General features: G+C 38.3%; 1 protein-coding gene across 4 annotated transcripts in view; it reads left to right on the top strand.

Moving 5' to 3' along the window:
* LOC135213705 (uncharacterized) overlaps positions 1-25,648 on the top strand; it is a 215,365-nt gene that overhangs the window by 2,990 nt on the left and 186,727 nt on the right. The gene's annotated exons all lie outside the window — the stretch shown is intronic.

Genomic DNA, 25,648 nt, shown 5'->3' with positions numbered 1-25,648 from the left:
CAAAATTTAAAAGTAATTTACGTCCGTATGAAACCGTATCATTGGTTTTATACGATATTATACGGCAGTTGGATGAGAGATTTCAACGGGCTGAAGACAGAAGACGAATCAGAGGGATCTTCAGTCTCTCTCTCTCTCTCTCTCTCTCTCTCTCTCTCTCTCTCTCTCTCTCTCATACACACACATATTCCTCATAGGATAGTCCATAGTATCGGAGTGTGTGTCTACCTACGAGAGAGGAAGCACCAATGTATTTCATATAGTTTGCTCGTCAACCATAATTATTATTTAGTTGCCGAGTCATTATTGGTGTCATCTTACTTAGGGACAGATTCCTTGTTGCTTTTTGGCTGATTTTATGCTAAATGCATCTTGGTTTGGAGTAAATATTTGTTTAGACCCTCCCTCACATACTGTTGCATTTTAATTAGTACAGGAGGAGCGTTTTTGAGGGATAAAAGTAGGTAAGCGTTTTGTCATATTTAGGCCTATGTGGTATATTGGGTTTTAAGGTCAGTGGTAATTGCTGTTGGCTGTATATTTGAAATACTCGGACGAAATGGTATGTGTTGATGTGGTGTGCTTTTTATAGGTTCTAAGTTTCCAAGTAGTTGGCAGAATTTGTACTTCAAACATTAACCTAGTATTTTTTTTTTCTTCTTTTATCTTGCCCTCCAATATATGATTACATGTTCGAGGCATTATGTAAGCGTTTCTGCGCAAGCTATGGATATAAAAAAGGCTGAATGTAATACAGTGAAAACGGAAGATGTCCAAACTTTGTGTGGTATGAGGATTTAAATAGAAGCAACTCGTAGGGTATTTATCAAAATGCATTATTGCCATGTAGAAAAGTAGTTGAAAAATTATAAGACTATATAAACATTATCTTATGACAAGCATCTTATTTTGTGATGTACTGAGATTTCTATTGATGGAATGCCATTTTGACTGTTGTTTTAGTACGTATTCAACTCAAGAAGTGGACATTCAGAGGAGTACGTTTTAAATCTTTCAAGTTCCAGATGAGAAATAGAAAGTGGTATTCTGCGCAGCTTGCATTGCAATGCTTCGTTGCACGCAAAGGTACGCATGGAGACGGCATACGAATTATTTGAATGTATATGAAAGGTGTCTCTTAATCCGTTAGCTCAGGTCTGGTGTTGGGAGAGTGACGTTCAGCTGTTCTGTTCGTAGTGTTTTGACACTTGACAGAAGGCCGTTATCATACACTCGCATCCTGTCACACGAACTGCTCTCTATAATAGCAGCGCTCCCTTCCTTTCTCAGACGCATACTCTCTCCCTGCATGTTGAATGTACTCGTATGTTCATGTGTGAGCCTAATTCTATGTACTCGTATGTTCATGTGTGAGCCCAAGACTATTCTTCGGCTACGTATATCAGCCGATTGCCACATTTCCCTTTCCATTTCCGCCTTCTTACTTACTCAAACTTCCTCTTCTCTCACTTTTTCACGCTTTTCTTCCATGCCGTCATATCCACCAGTTCCAATTCCCCGTGACTCATTGGCTAATCAAACTATTATCCCAGGATTGGACGGTTTTGTCGTCTCTCTCTCTCTCTCTCTCTCTCTCTCTCTCTCTCGTGTGTGTTGGGGGAGGGGGCCGGGTTGTTGGTTGGTTGGTTGCTGCATTACAAGGTACTCGTTTTTATTTGATATGTAATGGTATCCACTGCAAACGGTGTTTGTGGCTGTTGTAGACGTGGCTATGGGTTGCGACTACATTTCGAAGCACAGGATGTATGTTAGTGTTCTGTATTCGGTGTTTAGGCCGTTTATTGATTGGATGGTAGTACATTACAAAATTAATTAATTATTAGTTATTAAAGTATTACGAATGTGCCCAATTAAAATGCTTTGTTTTACCAGTAGCTCTAATTATTTCAGCCATTTTTAATTAATTTTATCGCTATTTTAGCACAAAGTAGAAACCCATCTCTTTAGTGCTATCACCGTTATTATGTAATGATTTATGAGTGATAGGTTTTTGGAAGAACATTTCACTGTATTAATCTGTTGTGGATGTTAAAGGAAACAAAATTTTCTATGGTCTCATAAATTCAGTTCGATAGTCCTAGTGTATATGCTTATCGCTAGGCCGAGTCTTTTCATGATATGCTATGGGAAGGAAGATTCCTTGACCTTTTAAAACTTGGTTTGCGCCATGTGGTTTGCATTAGTACCTACTTTCTTTTCTGAAGGCATCCACGGTTTCATAAGCGCAAGGACTGACGAGTCTTCAAGCTATTTAATCCAACCATATTAAGGGTTACTCTCAGAGGATAGATAGATATAATGATAAAAGACCAGAAAGTCAAAATACACCTTATTACTCTTACGCTTTCTATATTTTCAGAAAAGTTGAATGAATGGATAAACGTTGTTTTATATAATAGAATGGTAATTTGACTATATAGTACTACGTCGCTCTCACTGCAAAATCCATGTGGGAATATCTTTCTGTATATCATACACAGCAGTGAGTAGTGAATGTGTATCCTTTCACTGATTTTTTTTTTCATGTGAAATGTATATCAGTTAAGTCTCATATGTAATGCTTACCTTAAACAGTAAGTGGACTTACGGCTCAGTATACCATCAAATTTGCATATACACGAGGGTGATATAGCTAGCAGTAAGTTGAGAGGATACCAAATGATTTGTAAGATTAAGAACTTTTAATTACTCCCGCCTTTTTTTTGTTATTGGCCTAGTATATGTGCACGTTTGTGTGTACTGGAAATCTTATCCACTAACACCGTACCTAACTCGAAAGTCGAATTGTGTTCCTTTGCCACATACCACCCCGAGCGGTGTCAGCTTCAAGCGTAGATCTGAAGTTCATTTGCAAATGGGGACGTTGGTAGCCGAGAGAGAGAGAGAGAGTGCATGACCCAGACCCAACAACCGACAGTCCCACCACCAGTGACGTTAGCACTGTGGCATGTACTCCCCCCTCCCTCCCTCCCTCCCTCCCTTTCCCACCCATCACTAACACCAACTTGATCTCATCATAACAGACATTCTCTCTCTCTCTCTCTCTCTCTCTCTCTCTCTCTCTCTCTCTCTCTCTCTCAATTTTAGTAATAGTTTGTTTCACAAAGTAATGTCTTCCCTTTGTACCATACTGAAGTGATTCTGTACACTACAGTTCAGTTTTGGAAATACGTGTTTCAGCTTAAATGTGTCAGTCACCCCCCCCCCCCTTAGAGAACACACTTGTAGTGTTTAGTAATTCGGCCACCTGTCAAGACTAGCTTGTGCTTGTGTTGCCTTTGTTGGAGCAAAGGCAGTGCAATATTGTTTTATTTGTTCACGATCGAAGGACCTTGTGTTTTTTCCGGATATGGTTATGATGGTACTTGAATATTCAAATACAAAGGATTATATATATATATATATATATATATATATATATATATATATATATATATATATGATAAACGGACCTCATTTAAACACGATGGTTTGAGGCAGAGATATATATTTAGAAAAATTTACAAGCTTTCCAGAGCTGTTAGTCCTAGGAAGCTTGCAACTTTTTTTTGGATCTGCATCTCCGGTATATGACGTCCTGTTTAAATGAAGTTGTTATTGTACTAGTGTACAGAACAGTAATTCAATTGATGAAATATAATATAATACATATACGTATGTATATATTACACATTTGTAGTTCTATTATTTTGCTTTTGTTCTTGGTATTGTGTCACAACAGTTCGTGTGCATGTGTCTGTGCGTGTGTGTGTGTTTCTAAGAATAAGGCGACGTATTGATGAAAACGATAACACCGTGGAATGCCATATGAAGGTCAGATCATGAGAGCGTATTAATTACGGCCGGCATCGTTCATAATGACGAGAGTCTTTTGTGGATTTATATCCGCTGACACACTTCTGTGCTGTGTCTATGTGGTCTGTTGACAATGGAGGAGGAAAAGGAGTGTTGGTGAAGGGGAAGGGAGGGCGGGGTGGGGGAATGGGGGAGGAGCCGTTACGGGATGTTTGTGTGCTGCTCTGCTTGGTTTGTGATGTTAGTTGGAGATGGTAGGTAATGTTGAGGCTTGTGGTGGGGAGGGGTTGGAAGGTGGGATGGGTTGATGTGAAAAGAAAGTCCGGAGGTGTTCTCTGCATGGTGTGTTTACATTAGCGTTGCTGTCAACGCATTCTTTGGATTTTTCGTCTTGTGATTTCCTCCGTTTAATTTACAGTTCGTCGCCGGCATACTTTTGCTAGTTATTTCCAAGACGATACGAGTGGTTTATCCAGTTAATTGATAATATGACAGTACTACCAAATTGTAATTAATTTTATGTGGTATAAGCCTATTAGGATATATAATACACATTTATTATGACTTGACTACCAAGTTGTAATTAATTTTGTGTTATAGGCCTATTTTATATAATACACACACACACAAGATATCTGTTGTTTCCGCATTAATTGATATCTGACTTTACCACCAAGTTGGGATTAATTTTATGCGTCTTAGGCCTATTTATGTGCACGCACAAGCGCGCAGTTTTAGCCATATAGTTATTCAATATTGTTATGCATATTAATTAAGAATGCTTGCAGTCATTTCATATGCCCATTCGCGTCTATCCCCAGTTAGGTACTAGAGCCGTATTGTATTTGCAATGGCTGCCAAAATGTGTCGGGTTTCGTTATCCAATACAGATAATTGAAATGGTATGCCACCATTGGTCTAGTAGTGCCCAGGTTCCAGTCTGCTGTTATTTGAAAGGTGCTAATTTCACCTAATCATTTTCTAGAATCTTGATCAAAAGAAACTGGTATGGTATAAGACATTTTGTTCTTATGCTTTTTTGTTTATAGACTATTACTTTATACCACTGAAGTTTGCCCGAGAAGGATAACTTCTTTTGACTTGTCGTATGGACGTGTAGTCCTACACACACTATTTTCAATGGTACAGTATTAAAGCCAACCCTTTTTCTTGTTTGCAAATCTTGGTATATTGTTTAAAATTCACCCATTCCAAGCTTTTACGCCCAAGAGAATGCCCTTGTTCCCAGTAGTCGACGTAAATAATGGATCCGTTGTGTTGAATTTGGGCTTACAATGAATGTGCGGTTCAGCCCTAAATATGTAAGCAAACCGTGGCATTTGTTTGTGCGTTTTTTTTTCCAGGCAATACCTTCTGGAATTGAGATGAACTTAAAATGAAGTGGTACATTGTTGCGTGGATCATTACATATATGCCTGTATTTTGATTTGTAACATGGCATATAATATATATATATTATATATATATATATATATATATATATATATACATACACTTGTATTTCAATTTACATTATATACATGTATGCCTATATTTTGATTAACTTTTTTTCCTTCTTCCTCACATGAACATCATCGAAGCTAGAATTTTATTTTGTGGCCAGCTTTTTAGTTGCATCAGTGAAATGGATGGAGACGAACACTACACACCTGGACCTCCAAGTACTCCACCAATACCTCCTCCCTCCCCTCAACCACCATTCTCATCTCTCCCCCTCCCCTTGGGGGTTTGGGTGAGAAGGGGGAGGGAGGGAGGGAGTTGTTTAACATGCCATCACCGTCCCTCCGTTCCCTTCCCGTTTCATCCTCATGGTAGCCGTTAGAACCCAAGGAGTGTAAAAATCTCCCGCTCGTATTCCATCTTGCTTGGAGAGTTCAAATACCTGCGGTTGCCTTTGGGTTGGGTGCTTAAATCTATATCCCCTTGATGCAGCTTCGTATGGACGTTATCAAACTAGTGACACACTAAATATTCTTTTTTGGCTCTGATAAACGATTGATAGAACTCGAAAAGGTCTTGCGAAGTATTTCTGCTCATTTAACCCAAGGCGAAAGTTACTCCGCTTCCTATGGAATCTTTGTTTGGTGGAGCGGATGTCTTTCTTGTCCGTCACTGTTGTGACTGGTAACTGATAAGGATTGATGGTTTAGTCTTTCTTACACCGTTAAATGCCTCGCTTTGGACACGTCTGCGGATCTAACAACACATACATAAGTAAAATATTCCGTATTTTGCTTGCGTCTAGTTCATTCGTATAGTCATCTTAACGGTTATGTAGCCTTTTCTCAGGATCCTGCCCAAGTGAAATGGTCTAATGGGCGCCTGACGACCAAATTCAATATTAAAGCGTTTATTTGCAAGAAATGCTACTTGGTAAATTTACTTTTTAGCTGACTTGCGATTGCAAAATTCGCGAAACCAGTGCGAAAGTAACATGTGGTAGTCTGGAGAACTACCGTGTTTGAGGGTTCTAGGGTGGGACTCACAGATGAGACTTGGTGTGGTTTTATGTTTTGTAACAGGAGCTGTCAAGGGGGAGATCTGGGTTGTAGTGGTGTTGTAAAGCCGACGAGTAGTTCTCTCTCTCTCTCTCTCTCTCTCTCTCTCTCTCTCTCTCTCTCTCTCTCTCTCTCTCTCTTCATAGCAACAGTTGTTTTGTGGTCTGGAGAACGGTTTTTTCCCCCTCGTCTTTACATGTATGTAGGAGGCATTCTATGGGAAAATAAACCTTTAGTATACGATGCAAGAAATCTCATGAAGTACTGACTAAATTATTGCTTTTATTTGTACAGCCTTTGTATGTCAATTGCCTCAAGTTAGTGGTTCTAATTTTGTTACAGAATTGTGTGCATAGAATGATTGTTTGTCTCAAATGGCGAGATGAAGTTTGATTTTACAATGGCATAGGCCTAATTAGCGGAAGGCCAACTACCATGAGACCATCCCCAATTTACTCTTGGGATCAACATCCCTGGGTTGGTCAGTGTCTGGTGGATGTTGGGGTCCTTCAACAGCCCGTGGTTAGGAAGTCTGTGCCTCACTCCCTTTACTTTTATTGTCTTCAGTATTGTACTGCCGGCCAGTTCGCTCTTCTTAGGTGCATCCTAATCAAGTGCAACTCATTGCTGAAATTGATCCTTTGTTATGGTATTCTTATCCAACAGATAGTGAGGACTGCTTGAATTCTGTCACATAGAATATTTTCAGCACTAGCTGTGTGAATTTGTTTCCACTGTTCTTTAAGGATGTGATAGATGAAAGGACCTTCAAGCAGAAATAAGAGACACCTGTTTCAAAAGTCATGGCGCAAAATAAATGATTGAAGAAACTATAGACAAACATATGCCTAAATGTTACTCACATGACAGAAAAAGACGGATAGGATAGTTTCCTCTCCCCCCTCATTAAAAACTAAAGGTTGCTGAACGCTCAAAGGTACCTGAAATGTGCTATTGTGGTGTCGTGTTGGAGAAAGAACCTAGTCTGTATGTTTGTGGGTAACTGAAGTATTTATATTCGTGTTGATGGTGAAGGTTACGGAACTTTTTAATCGATTTTACATATATATATATTTTAACTTTTACTTGTGAGCTTTTTTCGCAATTCCTTCAGCCCTATCCATATACTGGCAAACAAAATAACGCAGCACTTTTAGAAATTTAGTGACTCAAGAGACGAAATTGCTTCGAAACTTTATATTTGGTATGGGCAATAACTTATTCTTTGATTGGGAGTGTGGCTTTTGTCCATGTAGCGATGATCGAACTTGGAACATTGCCCAAAGCCAGCTGTTAGAGAGAGAGAGAGAGAGAGAGAGAGACCTTGTGCAGTGTGCTGCAGTTTCCAATTGTTCTATAGTTCAGAGGTTTATTAAAATTTCTGAAGGCGGTTAATGTCTACCAACGTAGATATGTGAAGCACCGTTATTGTAGATATGAGTCCGCAGGATATCGAGTTACTAATTGTTTTATTAAATAATAATATAGATAAATATAGTGGATGTAGCATACACTGTATTTGAAGGCTGTGGATTTAGCCTAGCCCAGCAAGACAATCTCTCTCTTACTGGGTTCAGTTCTCGTGATCATGCAACGTTTTACTACCATGAATTACATTGATTTAAAGAAATCTTGGTGTTTTTGTTGATGTATTATGCCCTATGGGCTTATCATTTTGAGAGTGTTCCCTTTAGGCCTATAGGACTGATTGTTGGGTTTAGTTTTGACAATTTAATGAAAGCTTTGAACTTGCCCTTCGTATTCAGTTCAGGAAACTTAGCAATGGTTTAGATTTAGATAGACTGAAATAAGTGATGACTATATCAGAGACGACTCTCGACTCACCTACAGGCTATACAAGGCAAATCATATATGGCAGAGGTCAGGTGGGTAAACACAGCCTGCTGTGTGTGAAAAGGTCGTAGGTCATTGTGTTTCCTCCTCCTCCTCCTCCTCCATCGAGAGAAGGTTTAGGCCAGAGCTTTATGAAAGTGCTTGCCGTTTGTTGCTGGTGCTGACCAAGACCTAACCACTCGGCAACAGGCGGACGGCACTTGCCAAAATTGAGTTTGGAAATTGCTGGGTCTGGTGAAATTCCCTTCTGGGTGCCTTTTTGTTGTTTTTATTATAATTATTGTTGTTGTTTTTGCTGATGTTGCTGTATTAGTTAATAATATTAGGTTCGGTACTATTTCCCAGTATCGAATAGTACAGGGAGATAGAGGCTGATGCTCTCTCTCTCTCAAGCGTTTTGCAGGACTTTACTTTGGCTATGTATTGTACCCACTACTGTACTATACTCGGTGACCCTACTTTTTCCATCCCTCACCCATCCGATTAACTCCTCATACCCCCCCCCCCCTCCCACACTCAACTCCTTACCTGGAGCAGGTTTACATCGAAAAGGGTTGTGGTGGTGATGGTGTGGCGGGTGGGGGGTGAGGTGTTGGTGATTGGGGGGGGGGGGGGGAGGTGTGTTCACCCACGTACACTCTCCAGGTATCTGCCGGAGTGAAAGTTTCTCCGCCGTGTCATGACTCCGGTATATTTTTTTATTGGAGGTTCTCGGACGTGACTGATTAAGTTCTTGCATAGAAGTTTTCTTTAATGCGCTTGCGCAGTCGAAGTATACAACAGCAGTAAGAACAGCCCACAGGCCAGCAGCAGCAGCAGATGTGCTGTGCAAGAAGCAGAAAACATAATTTAAATCCATAATAATGACTTGGCTTTTTTGTTGCTGATATTTATGGGTATTCGTTCCTTAATGGAATTACTGTTGACCCAGATGCCTCTCACCGTCATCAGCCAAGTACACTGTATTGTCTTTCAAGGTTGAAGTTTCATATATATTTATATATATGTATATATATATATATATATATATATATTATATATATATTTATGTTGTATGTATAGTATGTATGGTGAATGTATATGTATAAAGTTACCATTAGTTGCAGAGACTATCTTTTAGTTTAGACTGCTAGTCAATCCATACCTCTCCTCTTCAAGTATAAGATTCTTGAAGTGGTTTAGACCGATTCAGTTTAAACATATATACAGGGTGTCCACAAAGTCCCAGTACCATTATGAACAATATAAATACTTGTAATGGTACTTGGACTTTATGGACACCCTGTATATATATTCAATGCTACTAATGCCGCTGATGCTGATTTTAATATAGTCTAAATAAGCATGAGAGATGAGATATTCCCTTAATACGTATATTTATATATATATATATATATATATATATATATATATATATAATCACGAAAGTTTGGAACGTGATAAATGCGTAGATAAAGGTATAAGCCACGAAGGAAAGTTAAACACTGGAGTTACTGCAAGATCTTTCGACTAAGTAAAGGACGTAAGTCGAAAGATCTTGTAGCTACTCCAGTGTTTCACTTTCCTTCGTAACTTATACCTTTATATATATATATATATATATATATATATATATATATATATATATATATATATATATATATATATATATATATATATATATTATTGTTTTATTATCCCAAATCCAGTCATCTTGAACAAGCATTAAAAACTCGCCCACCAATCTTATCGTGTTTTTATACTGTCTCTGCGCGAAGTAGTTTTTTTTATTATTATTAAATAAGCTTATGCTTAGTTTACACGTGCGCTTAAAAGAAATATAATATAATAATAATATGAGTCTTGTTTTGGGGGGTACACTTGTATCCCGACACTGAAGGCGTGACGGTCGCCGTATTGATAGCAAAGTGCGACTTGTACTCGAGAGGTTGTTGTGTCTTTGTCTTTCGTTTGTCGCTGAAGTTTGTGCTTTTGTTTGTTCTTGGGGTGAAAGTTTGCCGCTGCTGTCTTTTGTGTTTTACGTTTGTGTATGGGCGTGTTATACAAAAAGGAATTGTTGTCGTATTGTTGTGGTTTAAGGAGCTGTGTACTGTTTGTTATTATTATTATTATTATTATTATTATTTATTATTATTATTATTATTATTATTTTAATAAACTAAAGTATGCAGTATTCACTCGAGAAACAGTAGATATTGAGAGAAAGGTGACATTTTGACACTTAAAAGAAAAGCTTTTCTGGCAATACCTTGGGTTAATATTTTGACAGCCAGCTCAAGAAAGTCTTGTTTAAACACATTCAGTATTAATAGCTTTACAACCCGGTAATTCGTCAACGACAAGAAGTCTATAAAAAGGAGCAAAAGTTTCACTCATCATTAAAAGCCATCGTGCAAAAGGGCTATCGTTTACTTAAATACATAGTATATATATACTCTCTATGCGCGTGGAGCATAACGTAGCCTCTTTTGAGACCGGTCTATTTTTAGTCTGACCCCTCCCCCGCTGGTCTCCCCCCCCCCTTCCCTATGGGGGAGGGGAGATACGGCCTTGCCCCGCTGTGGTACTACTGCTGGATGGTGTCACTTGTTCATACGACAACGGTTGAGGATTCTATCCCTACTGTCGAGTTGTGTTCTTGGTTTTTGATCTTGTAATGGATAATAGTTTTAATGAACCAAACAAAAACTTCTTTCAGTTTTCTTCTGAAGATTGAAAAAGAAACCCACAAAATCACAGTGTAACTTGTTTACTTTTAAGTATTTACAGAGTAAAATTGAATGGAAATACTTAAAAGTAAACAAGTTACACAGTGATTTTGTGGGTTTCTTTTTCAATAGTTTTAATGATATATATAGGCCTATTTTCAAGTTGTGTTATTGGTTTTTTCTTTTAAAACGTATAATAGTTTAATGATATATACAGGCCTATTTTCAAGTTGTGTTTTTTTCTCTCTTGTATTGGGCAGTTTGAAGGAAATGTGCCTATTTTCAAGTTGTGTTCTTGGTTTTTGATCTTGTAATGGATAATACTGTTTAGTTATATAGGCGTATTCATATTTGCATACGAAATAGTCGCTGACTCGCTGCATAATCTCATGTAGTTTCGACGTCTTACTCACATTTCATTCACAATACATCTCGAGGATCACGATATTCAGTGACATGGAAAGATTAGTCTCTGTCTCTCTCTCAACTTGAATGGCTCCGTGAAGTTGCAATATCGGAATATTTTATTCAAGATGTTGCAAATAGCCAAGATTGCATCACGGGAGTGGAAAGCGCATGAATTCGTGACTGGACTTGGCAGAATACTGGAAGAGTAGGTAACAGAAGTAAGAATCTCTCTCTCTCTCTCTCTCTCTCTCTCTCTCTCTCTCTCTCTCTCTCTCTCTCTCTCTCTCTCTCTCTCTCAGCAATCGTTTGACGTCCATTTATGTACATGTCCTGTGAAGGGAAATGTCAGAGAGAGAGAGAGAGAGAGAGAGAGAGAGAGAGAGAGAGAGAGAGAGATACGTCTGTGACATACCTAGTCACAACAAAACCGAGAGTTTGTGTTTGTGTCGTTTTTAATTAGAATCGATGTTGTTGTTTGCACATTTTTCAGTTTTGTTTACGTATTTAGCAATTTTGTTTGCACTCTTTAAAAATTCATTTGCATACTAGTACTATATAATTTTACAGACGTATTTTATCTTTTATTTATTTATATATTATTATTTTTTTTGTCGTGGGATTTTGGTTACGGTACATATTTTGTGCCTTATATAAGTGCACGTTACTTTTACCGTTTGGAATAGTTTTATTTTATGCAATTTTTCATTTATTTTTTGGCTTTGCTTGTTTTTCATGCATCATATTTAAAACATTTCTTACTCCGGTAGAGAGAGAGAGAGAGAGAGAGAGAGAGAGAGAGAGAGAGAGAGATTCTGTATAGATACAAATGAGACATTCATTTACATTGAAGAGAGAAAAAGCATATGATATTGAATATTACGTAAACCAAGCCGTCTAATCAGGAACTAAGGACCAAGAACATTACGGTAAAAGTATATATTTCAGACTGGAATATTGTAGTGAACGGTAAAGCGGGCTAGGCTTTATGGTCAATGCTTTAATAAATAACTTATGGTGCTGTACTGACCATCGTGTGGGCAGCAAGACAGACGCCCAATTGGGTATAAGCGCTTTAGTTGGCAGCTCTCAGGGTGAACGGGCATCGAGAAAGGTGGAAGAGGGGTGTTACTGGGAAGTCAAGTTTGACCCCCCAGGCAAAGTGAATATGAACAGTTTGCCTACAATCTATCCGAGAGGATATAGCTATAACGGTGCCGCGTAACGGGGAGTCTTCCTTTGGTGTGAGTGCTCTCTCTCTCTCTCTCTCTCTCTCTCTCTCTCTCTCTCTCTGAGAATCCTTTCCGTGTCCCGTTTAAGCCTCTCCTCCTTTCTCTCTCCCTTGTGGATTGACGTCACAACAAGAGGGTCTTGCATGAAATGCGATTAGCTAGGCCTATCTTAGGCCTAATGCGCCTTGTTTGTATTACAACTGTGTTCCGGATTGTTACGAGTCTCTTAAGGCTGATTCCCAGCCAGGCTGATTAGTGGATTAGAAAGAAGGGCGACACAGAGTCTCTCTCTCTCTCTCTCTCTCTCTCTCTCTCTCTCTCTCTCTCTCTCTCTCTCAAGCTGTTTAAGTCTAAAGAAAAAGAGTAGGCCTACTTGCCAAACAGTCTTCTTCATGGCGTAATTCTTCTCGTTGGTACTTAGGCCGTACTAACGGCTTAGTGGGTAATCTGGCGTATATATGCTTTTTTAACCTCGCGTATCTAACCTGTTGTAGATAATACAGAAGAGAAGACTAGCATCAAGAGCTTAGTAGATACTGTGATTTTTGAGTGACAACGTATGAGTGATATAATATCACCGAAGTCATATTAAAAAAAAAAAAAAGATATTTCGAAAGTAAAGTTACACGTCATATTCGGAAGTATTCCCGAATATCATTAAATGTTAGCTGACGCAGAAGTCGTTGAAAGAATTATATGAATTTGGAAATATAGGCTAAATGGAAATACTCTCGTTTTATTTGTGGAGATCATCTCACTTGTGACTTTTTAAACTTGTTCACAAGCAGTTTTCTATTATTATTATTATTATTATTATTATTATTATTATTATTATTAATTATTATTATTATTCCAGATGCAGTTGTTATGGGACGGACAAATCAGATTATTTGCTTTTATGTTTCTCGTTGGAAGTGTAAATCAAATTCCATCCATTCTGTACAAGTTTTAGTTTTTTTACTACCAGTTTGTGACATCGTGGAAGTTATACTGGCTAATATGAAGTTATTCGTAAATAAACTCAACGATTTATTAAGTTGTATATATACTTGATTTGCGCAAAATATATTTCCCTTTTTATTTATTTATTTTTTTTTGTGGGGGTGGTTGAGAGGTGATGAAGCTTTTCTTCGAACTCATCCATTTCAAATTAGGGGTTTATCACCTCTTCTCCGTTACGTCTTGTGTGTGTGTGTGTGTGTGTGTGTGTGTGTGTGTGTGTGTGTGTGTGTGTGTGTGAGAGAGAGAGAGAGAGAGAGAGAGAGAGAGAGAGAGAGAGAGACTCGGCTACCTGCCCACATTTAACACCTCTCGCGTTGGTGTATAGTGGTCCGTGTGTATATTTTTTATTTAATTTTTTTCTAGCCCATGGGTGGTGATAATTCTGCAGAGAAAAGTCGAAAAGAAAGTAAAAAAAAACTCTAAGTAGTTCTAATATTTTTATTTTTTTCATTCTGCTATTTTTAGATTGTAGCTCTCCATGTAATTAAATTTGAATGTTACATTTTTAGATAATTTTTTTTATAAAGAACGTGACCTGAACATGGGCTCATGAATTGCATAGGAGCAGCAAGTTAATGCAAACGGAATTGACATAATTACTTTGACAAATACTGTACATTAAGCCCGTCTCATAAAAAACTGACTTGTATGAAGATAAGTATTCGAGTTGCCAGTCAACTTCAGATTAAGTAACAGACAGAGCCAGGACACGAAATCAATTTCAAGAATTAGACTTCTCCGTCAATCTGGTGTGACTGAATGGTGATAATACCTGCAGTCTCTTTAATTGGAGCTGATTATAGACTAGCATAGTCGATATTATTATCATATAGTATATTATTACCGATTTATGCACCTACATCTTTAACTTATATGACTTCATGCACAGTGTGCAATAGTTGAATTGTAAAATTACACAGAAGATTGAGTTGCCTGTGTGACAATTTCGAACCTTCGTCACCACAGTATAGGTACAGGTTTTAGAAATATTATGCAGAAATATGTAATATTGCATTTTTTCTGCAAAGCATCGGCCAATCAGGAGCTAAATAATTTGCTTGAGCGACACTGGCTCCGGATGTTTCCAGGATTTTGAATATTGATCATAAAGTTTCTCCTTTTTTCTCCAAGAAAAATTGCAACTTCAGCCTTCAGGAAGATGATTTTCAGAGTAGACAGGCAGTTACAACCGGTGGCATCCAGCGCTAGCAAGCAACTGTGATTGGCAGTTTCTCGACCGTAGCACTTCTGTGTTCATGTTTCCTGCTTTGAAGTCTCTCTCTCTCTCTCTCTCTCTCTCTCTCTCTCTCTCTCTCTCTCTCTCTCTCTCTCCTGGGTCGTTGGATAGTAATATGCGCTTCCTAACACCAAGTAAGTATTACTATTGCCCACGGTGCACGTTTAAGGAACAATGTAAGGAACCATTACTACTGCCTACGGTGCACACCTCAGGAACGCTATAAGGAACCATTACTACTGTGGGTAAACACTTCAGGAACACTATAAGGAACCATTACTACTGCCTACGGTGCACGCTGCAGGAACACTGTAAGGCAACCATTACTTTACGTACGGTGCACGCTTAAGGAACACTGTAAGGAACCGTTACTACTGCCTACGGTTTACGCTAAAGGCATATTTTGGACAGTAACCTCTCTCATTACGGGAAATATTCTGAAGAGAATCGTGAACTGATGGACGTTTATGAAATGTTATTAGTTGAAGCCACTGCTAAAGTTACGAATTGAAAAGGCCGAGTGCCAAGTACATCCTTCGTGCGCTTAACACATCTCCGGGGCACTCTCCTAGTGGTTTCAGCTGATAAACAAGATCACGCGCTTACTTTTGTGATTTCTTGGTAAGTGTTTATGGAAACGTTGTCTTAAACGTTTTCCTGGAATATTATCCACAGCTGTTTTCGTCGTGGGGGTAGGGGGAGGGGGTGGCGGGCAGTTCACTGAACGCTCTTAGAGGGTTGGCGAACTGGTGTTGCTGAGTGAGGAGGATGTCCGCTGGTTACTTGACCTCCCCCACCATAGATCCTCAATTTTAACCTTTGGCACTCGAGGGACATCCGCCTGTGGGCTGTGTGATGTCCTTAGTAGGCGTCAGGAAGGTGTCGGTATAGAGGTAGATATTCAGTGCCCTTGGCAGTACGGGAAGTCTTGGTATCACTCATTCTTTATGTAGTATAAAAGCAGACATTGTTCACGTTTAAGCCCCTTGTGGGCTAGTGCCGCCAGTGCACCTCACATGGTGCACCGTGGGCATTACTTAAAAAAAGGTTCTTTGCAGCGTTCCTTCGGTCCCTAGCTGCAGCCGCTTTCGTTCCTTTTAGTGTACCTCCGTTCATATTCCCTATCTTCCACTTGATTACCACCCTGTCGAACAGTTGTTTCACAATGCAACTGCTTTGAGGTTGTCCTCCTGTTACTAAGCCTTTCAGATCTCCTTGCTGTCAGTTTCCCTGGCAGCTCTGAATGACCTCATAGATCCCCGCGCTTGGCCTTTGGCCTAAATACTGTACCAATCCAATCCAGTGCAACATGACGGGAAGGGCTAAATGATTAACATGACCGTTGCATCAAAGAAAGCCAAGCCGTGGTTGTCCCAAACGTTCACGAAAATAATAAACGTATTGCCTAAAAATAGACGCCTTTGTTGCCAGTGCAATGCAGACGGGGTACGTGTGTCATGAAAATACATGGGGCAGGCAGTCATTGCCCTTGGGTATTCCGCGTGACACTGGCATGACCCAGAAAGAGGGACTGAGACTCTTAAGTGGGGTTAGAGTGTGCATTGCTCTTACAGGCTATTCCTCCCTGGCGTCACAATGTGGTATTAAATCTTAGTGATTGGGTATATCCGTGCCACCTATGTTAAAAAATTTCAGTCAGTGGCATCTCTCTCTCTCTCTCTCTCTCTCTCTCTCTCTCTCTCTCTCTCTCTCTCTAGTTATTCATAGGGTGGTTTCCACATTCCACACAAAGGTGAAATATTTCATGAACAAAAATGGCGGCAACTTGCACCATAACATATTACAAACGGATTGAAAATAAGTCGACATCTGACAGATTATTATTATTATTATTATTATTATTATTATTATTATTATTATTATTATTATTATTATTGGGCACAGTTTTCCGTGTCGAAAATGACAATTATTGCAATTCCACAATAACCTGCAACTATTATTCATTATTCATTCTATTCATTATTATTCTTATTCTATTATTATGCAGCTAGTAGTAGTTTACAGCTGAAATCCTTTGAGTGTGTTCGTCCTATACACATCAAACAAATTTTGGCTTGGCAAACAATAATGTCATCATTCATGAAGGCTCATCATCGTCACCATCACAGCCATCATCATCATCAACCATTCTCACTAGCAGCCCTTAGGATAACCTTGAACAAGGACCTCGCTCTTGACCACGTATACTTTTCTACCAAATCCTTTCGGGACGGTGTTCATTTCTTGGTCGGTTAGTTCGACATCCTTGGCCTGTATGAGCAATGAGCAGACGAAGGATTCGGTCGGTTTCTTGAAGGATTTGTGACGATGCTGTTGTTACCTTGAGGGGTTTTTGGTTGTGTAAAGGGAGGGGGGGGGGGGAGTGTTCCACAGATTTGAGTCCTAGACCTTGTTCTCGTTTTGTTCTCATTTTTGTAAAGGGATTTTTTTTAAGAATGTTTGATTTACGGATTTCTTATTGTGGGAAGTCTCTCTCTCTCTCTCTCTCTCTCTCTCTCTCTCTCTCTACTCTCTCTCTCTCTCTCTCTCAGATGTTGTGAAAGTGGGTTACGCCATTCGGGCTGGAGATGTTTTTGTCATCTCATGAGTCAGTGTGACGAGGAAGGAGGCATCTGTTAATGTTGGAGATCTGAATCACCCGTTGCCAGTTTGGTTATTATGCAAAAAAGGAACCGCCGTTGTAGATGCGGTATTAAGTATGCGCTCTCGTTATGATGCAACTCTCTCTCTCTCTCTCTCTCTCTCTCTCTCTCTCTCTCTCTCTCTCTCTCTCTCTCTTTGTCCCGTGGGAGAATGTTGCGTGGTTGCCTTGCAACTTTCTCGTGGTAGAATTGGGTTTTGACAGTTGGTTATAGATGACGTAATGCAGCACATACGGAATTCCTTGTATGCAGAATACGTAACCACTTATGTATGTATGTAGTAAGTATGCGTGTGTATGTTGTGTATATGTATATACGTCTCAAGTATAAAAGGCCCATTGAAACACTGGATTTAATAGTTCAAAGATAAGTCCTTGGCTTTAAACCAGTGTTTTAATTTTTTTTTTTTGAGACGTATCCTGTTTAACAGAAGACTTTATTTGTTCCATATATATATACTATATATATATATATATATAGTATATATATATAATATATATATATACATACATATATATATATATATATATATATATATATATATATAATATATACATACATACATACATATATATATATATATCTATATATATATATATATATTAGTATATATATAATATGTATGTATGTATGTATGTATATATGTATGTATGTTGTTGTAGTTTATTACTTGCGCTGCGTGTGTGAATTAAGTATATTTCCAGAGGCTGTAATCCTTTCCTGATTATGTATTATTGCTAATATTAAAGACATTAGCGTTTACTTATTTAAGAAAGCCTCCTCAGCCGTAAGACAGCACTTGGAGCGATCTTTCACACGCTGTGTATATATATAGATAGCATTATCGAGCATATGGTCTCGACGAGTTTGAATATTGCGGAGAAATTCGATGAGAATCCAGAAAGAGATTGGAACACGACCGTGAGAGGGAGAGTGTAAGCCTGTGTGAAAGTAAAAAGTGTTTGAGAAAGTAAAGAAAAAATTAGGAAAGTGTGATTGATATGCATGTTAGCGAGAGCGAGTTTTTAACAGGTTTACATGAAATTTACTTTATTTATTTTTTTTATTAAAACCTAGAGATTTTAATTGCGCTATATTGATTCATTTGCATTAGTAACGGTATGGTGCATCCGTATATTGTAGTGGTTCATTTTCAATATAGCCTAGTTATAGGCTTTATTATTATATTATTATTTTTTTTTTTTTTTTTTTTTTTTTTTTTTTTGCTCTATCACAGTCCTCCAATTCGACTGGGTGGTATTTATAGTGTGGGGTTCCGGGTTGCATCCTGCTCCTTAGGAGTCCATCACTTTTCTTACTATGTGTGCCGTTTCTAGGATCACACTCTTCTGCATGAGACCTGGAACTACTTCAGCCTCTAGCTTTTCTAGATTCCTTTTCAGGGATCTTGGATCGTGCCTAGTGCTCCTATGATTATGGGTACGATTTCCACTGGCATATCCCATATCCTTCTTATTTCTATTTTCAGATCTTGATACTTATCCATTTTTTTCCCTCTCTTTCTCTTCAACTCTGGGTGTCCCATGGTATTGCGACATCAATGAGTGATACTTTCTTCTTGACTTTGTCAATCAACGTCACGTCTGGTCTATTTGCCACGTATCACCCTATCCGTTCTGATACCATAGTCCCAGCAAGGATCTTTGCCTGATCGTTTTTCTATCACTCCCTCAGGTTGGTGCTCGTACCAATTATTACTGCAAGGTAGCTGATGTTTCTTGCACAGGCTCCAGTGGAGGGCTTTTGCCACTGAATCATGCCTCTTTTTGTACTGGTTCTGTGCAAGTGCCGGGCATTCACTTGCTATGTGGTTTATGGTTTCATTTTTCGTATTGCACTTACCTACATATGGGAGAGATGTTATTTCCGTCTATTCGTACCTTTGAATATATCTGGTTCTTAGGGCCTGATCTTGTGCCGCTGTATCATTCCTTCAGTTTCCTTCTTTAGCTCTCCCCTCGTAGCCATTGCCAATTGTCATCGCTGGCTAGTTCTTTAGTTTGTCTCATGTATTGTCCGTGCATTGGTTTGTTGTGCCAGTCCTCTGTTCTTTCTGTCCTTTCTCCTGTCTCTGTATATTTCTGGGTCTTCGTCTACTTTTATTAGTCCTTCTTCCCCATGCCACTCTTTAGCCACTCGTCTTCACTGGTTTTCAGATATTGCCCCAGTGCTCTGTTTTCAATGTTGACGCAGTCCGTCTATACTTAGTAGTCCTCTCCCTCCTTCCTTTCGTGTTAGTATAGTCTGTCCGTATTTGCTATTGGGTGTAGTGCTTTGTGTATTGTCATTTGTTTCCTGGTTTTTCTGATCTATGCTGCGGAGTTCTGCCTTCGTCCATTCCACTATTCCTGCGAAGTATCTGATTACTGGCACTGCCCATGTGTTTGGATGGCTTTTATCATATTTCGGCGTTGAGTTTTGACTTGAGTATCGCCTTGAGTCTCTGCATATATTCTTTCCTGATCGTGTCCTTCATCTCTTGGTGTTTTATATCTCTCCTTCCATTATTCCCAGGTATTTGTATCCTGTCTCATCTATGTGTTTAATGTTGCTCCCATCTGGTAAGCTTTATCCCTTCAGTTCTCGTTACTTTGCCTTTTTGTATGTGACTAAGGGCGCATTTTTCTATTCCAAACTCCATCCTGATGTCCCCAGATACAATCCTTACAGTCTGGATTAGGGTATCTATTTCCTTGATGCTCTTACCATACAGCTTGATGTCGTCCATGAACATCAGATGGTTGATTTTGTTGCCTCTTTTCTTGAGTTGGTACCCGGCATCCATCTTCTGTAGTACTTTTGTCAATGGGAATCATGGCTATACGAAGAGTAGTGGGGACAGTAGGAGTCGCCCTGGAAGATCCCTCTCCTGATATTAACCTCTGCTAGTCTTATTCCAGAGCTTGTAAGTATTGTATTCCAGTTGCGCATTGTATTTTTGAGGAAGCTGATGGTATTTTCCTCTGCCCCATATATTTTCAGGCATTCTATTAGCCATTATTATTATTATTATTATTATTATTATTATTATTATTATTATTATGAAGATGACCCCTATTCATAAGGAACCATCCCAGGGGCCATTAGGCTTGAAATTCAAGCTTCTAAGGAATATTATGGTGTTCATTCGAAAGAAATAACAGAAGTTTACAGAAGATGCAGGTCATATTACTGTATTCCATTAATCCTGATTTGTGTCTGTCATACGAATTGTTTGTTGATGTCGCACGTGTCATCTTTGTCCGGTATGTGCTAGGTCGTGAGTGTGTCCTGACACGTCAATTACTTTGAGTGCCGAATTTCATCATTTGTGTGCGTTTTTGTATATTTCTACTTTGGGGAGTAGGGGAAGGGGGGGGGGGGAGGTGTCGTAGGCCTGTGCCATAGGCCCAATAGTCATTAGTATGCCAAAAGGAACGTGCAGATATTCTAAATAAATGGAGGGACGGGAATATGTGTGTGTGTTTTTTTTTGTTTTTTCTTTTAACTGGATGGTGTTCTCCTTTTTTCGTAGGCCTATGCATAGGCCACCCATTCATTAGTATGCCCTAAGAAACACGAGTAAATTCCCGTGGAGCCACGGGCATGTCTGCGCGTTTTTTTTTTTTTTTTTTTTTTTTTTTTTTTTTTTTTTTTTTTTTTTTTTTTTTTTTTTTTGTTTTTTTTTTTTTTTTTTTTTTTTTTTTTTTTTTTTTTTTTAAATAAGGCGGTGTCAAATTTTTTTTTTCGTCCGTTATTCCTATGCATAGCCCACCATTCATTAGTATGCCCAAAGAGCACGGAGATATTCTCAGTGGAGTCACGGGCATGCCCGCTACCCCTGCCCCTCCCCCCCCTTGTCCCTACCATTAATATAATTCGACGCATCGAATTCCTGCATCGAGGATCACCCGATGTTGACTTTCTAATTATCGCGTAGGAATTAAGATATTCTACAGTCCACAGGTATATGTGTGTTCTTATGCATTCTCCTAATAGAATATACGTAATGCGATGTTAATGTGTTAATAGCCCCGTCATTAACTGAGAGAGAGAGAGAGAGAGAGAGAGAGAGAGAGAGAGAGAGAGAGAGAGAGAGGAACACGGAGACAACGCACAAAAGACAAGCGACGCGTGTCTCGTCGTTACGTGTGTTTAATAATTACATCAAGTAATTAGCGATGACTCACGCATTCTTAATAGAGATCGGGCCATGAGGAGACTTCCAACACGCCCAAGGAGACGCCCGTGGGAGCTCTCTTGCCTTGTTTTTGTCTTCGCCTTTTTGTCTTCCTGCTGTGTTTTTATTTCCCCGTTTTTGCTTCGGTCCGCTGTTCCTGTATGCGTTGTCTTCTCTCTCTCTCTCTCTCTCTCTCTCTCTCTCTCTCTCTCTCTCTCTCTCTCCCATGAGTGCAAGTGTTTGTGTCTGTGCGTACGTTTATTTTTGTGTATTTCTTTAAGTTTGTGTCTGCGTATGTAGGTATGTGTTTGTGACTATGTTTCTGTCTGGTTATGTGTATATGTATATATATATATATGTGTTTGTGGCTGGGTATGTATGTTTGTGTCTGTCTTTGTGTATGTATGTATGTGTTTGTGTCTATTTGTAAGTCTTCGTATCTGCGTTTGTGTGTGTAAGCTTCTTTTTGTTTATATGTATGTGTTTGTGTCTGTATATGTATGTGTTTTTGTTCGTGTGTACTTTGTCTGTGTTTGTGCGTTTTTGTGAGGATGCACGTGTTTGTGTCTGTGTATGTATGTATGTATGTTGTCGTGTCTGCGTATGTGTGGTGCGTGTCTCGTGTTTTTGTTTTTTGTGGTCAAGGAAGCTATACTGCTGGAACACCATTCATCTTAATTTTTTTTTTTTTTTTTTTTTTTTTTACGAACCTTATTTGATAAGGAATCGAACTTTCCATAGTGCTTTATTTCCAACTCGTTTTCACACCTAGCATTCGTTTTCAAAGAATGTTACTGTATACCATTGTAACCTTCTGGAGGGTAACTGTAAGCATTCATATATATCTAAGCTGGACGTGCAAGGCTTCGACGAGGTAACTCTCTCTATCACAACCTATTGAAGAATCGATTTAAGTGTTAATCTGTTGTTGTCTATGGATATTTTCTCCAATCACATCAAATCAATATATATATATATATATATATATATATATATATATATATATATATATATATATATGTATATATATATCGTCAATTGTATATCACCTAAATTGTTGATTCATTGCGTAATCAATTAACCAATGCTCGTTTTCTTTCCACAGGTAAGAGTTCTGTCAGCGGATGTTTTCTGAATGGGATGATGTTGACGACGTAGTAAGTAATTATATGAGTTTTGTAACTATTAAACAATCTCTCTCGTGTTCCCGTATGAGTTTTGCGCAGACGAAGAGAGAGAGAGAGAGAGAGAGAGAGAGAGAGAGAGAGAGAGAGAGAGAGAGAGAGAGAGAGAGAGAGATTTATGGTCATTTGGAAATGCTATTTAATAATTACGAAGAGAGGGAGATAATCATTCGTTATTATGTGCTGTTTTAAATTTGATGAGGGAAAGTGTGTCATTGATGTATGCTATTAATTGTTTAGCATTTACAGAGAGCGAAAGAAAGTGTTGTTTGGTTCTGCCGCTATATATTGACAATGAGAGAGAGAGAGAGAGAGAGAGAGAGAGAAGAGAGAGAGAGAGAGATGTCTAACTTAATATATGCATTGAAACATGATATCTATGTATCATGTATATTTACGGAGAGAGAGAGAGAGAGAGAGAGAGTTGTAAATGTTTAACTTAAATGTGCATTGAAATATGTTATCTATGTAACATTTACAGAGTACAAAAAAGAAATATATTGCGGAGTTAGAGAGAAAGAGAAATTTAAATATTTAACATATATATTTAACTTATACGTGCATTGAAATATGTTATATATGTAACATTTACTAAAGTGAGGAAAGAAGACAATAACGTTTACTAAAGTGAGGAAAGAAGAAATTGTTACGAGAGACCTTACCTTACAGACCTTACAGTTCGTTCGGGTTGCCCCAGGTCCCTCAGTGTGAGGCACCTCTAATGTCTACCAGAGAGTTGCTAGTACATCTTCCGGTATATTTTGCATCTTCCAATCTTGGATGGTCTGGGATGCAGTTTAGATATTTGTCGAGCTTATTCTTAAACACATCTACGCTCACTCCTGATATATTCCTCAGATGAGCTGGCTACGCATTGAATAGACGCTGCATTATCGATGCTGGTGCGTAGTGGATTAATGTCCTGTGTGCTTTCCTTATTTTTCCTGGTATTGTTTTGGGCACTATTAATCTACCTCTGCTTGCTCTTTCTGATATTTTTAGTTTTGCCATGATATTTTCTGTTATTCCTTCTATCTGTTTCCATGCCTGAATTATCATGTAGCGTTCTCTTCTCCTTCTAGACTATATAATTTTAATGATTGTAGTCTTTCCCAGTAGTCAAGGTCCTTAACTTCTTCTATTCTAGCTTGTTAAAGGACCTTTGTACATCTCTATTTGTGCAATATCCTTTTGATAGTGTGGGTACCATATCATATTGCAATATTCAAGTGGACTACGAACATATGTTTTATAAGCATACTCATGTGTTCAGCTTTTCTTGTTTTGAGTGCCGTAACAACATTCCCATTTTTGCTTTACATTTTTGCCATAAGAATTGCTATTTGATCATTGCATAACATGTTCCTATTCATCATCACACCAAGGTCTTTAACTGCTTCCTTATTGTGATTGTCTCATTATTAGGTCCCCTATATGCATATAGCTTTCCTTCTCTGTCTCCATAATTTATTGATTCAAATTTATCAGAGTTAAATACCATCCTATTTTCCTCTGCCCAATCATATACTTTGTTAAGGTCTCTTTGTAGAGCGTTCCTATCTTCATCACAAGTAATTTCTCTACTTATTCTTGTGTCATCAGCGAAACTACTCACTACCGAATCCTTAACATTACTGTCTATGTCTCCAATCATAATAACAAACAGTATTGCAGCTAACACCGTACCTTGTGGCACACCGGATATTACCTTGGTTTCATCCGATTTCTCATCGTTTGCAATAACTATCTGTTTTCTGTTGTGTAAAAATTCTTTTAACCATCTTCCTATTTTATCTACGATATTGTGTTTTCTAATTTTCTTTGCTAATATATTATGGTCTACTTTGTCAAAAAGCTTTTGCAAAGTCTAGATAAACCACATCTGTTTCATTTCCGCTTTTCATATTTTTGAATATGTTCTCACGTGGACTAACAGTTGGGTTTGTGTACTTTTTCCGGTACTAAACCGTGTTGTGTATATTAAACAAATTATTTTTTATTTTTTAATTGGTGTTTCATAATATTTTTCTTCATTACCCTTTCATACACTTTCATAATATGTGATGTTAGACTCACAGGCCTATAATTACTTGCCTCAAGTCTTGATCCACTTTTGAAAGTAGGGGTGATATATGCTAATTTGTGCTCATCATAAATCTTGCCTGTATCTACACTTTGTCTTAATAATATTGCAAGTGGCTTTGCGATAGAATGAACTACTTTCTTTAACAAAATAGCAGGGATTCCATCAGGCCCTGCAGCAGCTCCATTTTTAATTTCATTAATTGCCTGCACAATATCAGCTCATTAATTTCTATGTCAGCTAGATATTCACTATTTTCGTCCCTTACTTCTATATCATTATCTTCCATTATCTATTCTAGGGGTGAATTCTCTCTTATATCGTTCTGCCAGTATGTTGCAAATTTCCTTTTTTCATTCGTATCTCCCTTCAATTCTCAGAGGGCCTATTTCTATTCTTCTTTTATTCATCTTCTTCGCATATGAGTATAATAGTTTGGGTTTTGCTTGATATTTAATAGGGTTTTTTCTTCCAATTCCCGTTTTTCATTTCTTTTTGTTTGTATATCTTTTGTTCTGCATTTTCTATCTTACTTTTTAGTTCTATATAACTTTCCATGCAATTTTTTTCTTTTGCAAGACCTTTTTTCCACTCTGATTTCTGGAACAAGATCCTTCTGTCTCTTGGTATGCATGAATGATGTTTACTTTTCTTCTTCGGTATATATTTATCCACTATTTTCTCTAATATATATAATATCTCCGTATTTACCCTTATGTCATCGCTTACGAAAATGTTATCCCATCTTTGTTTAATTCTTCATTT

This window comes from Macrobrachium nipponense, chromosome 43, assembly GCF_015104395.2.
Source record: "Macrobrachium nipponense isolate FS-2020 chromosome 43, ASM1510439v2, whole genome shotgun sequence".
In the NCBI taxonomy this organism is placed as follows: domain Eukaryota; kingdom Metazoa; phylum Arthropoda; class Malacostraca; order Decapoda; family Palaemonidae; genus Macrobrachium; species Macrobrachium nipponense.
This window is presented reverse-complemented; position numbering and strand designations above follow the sequence as displayed.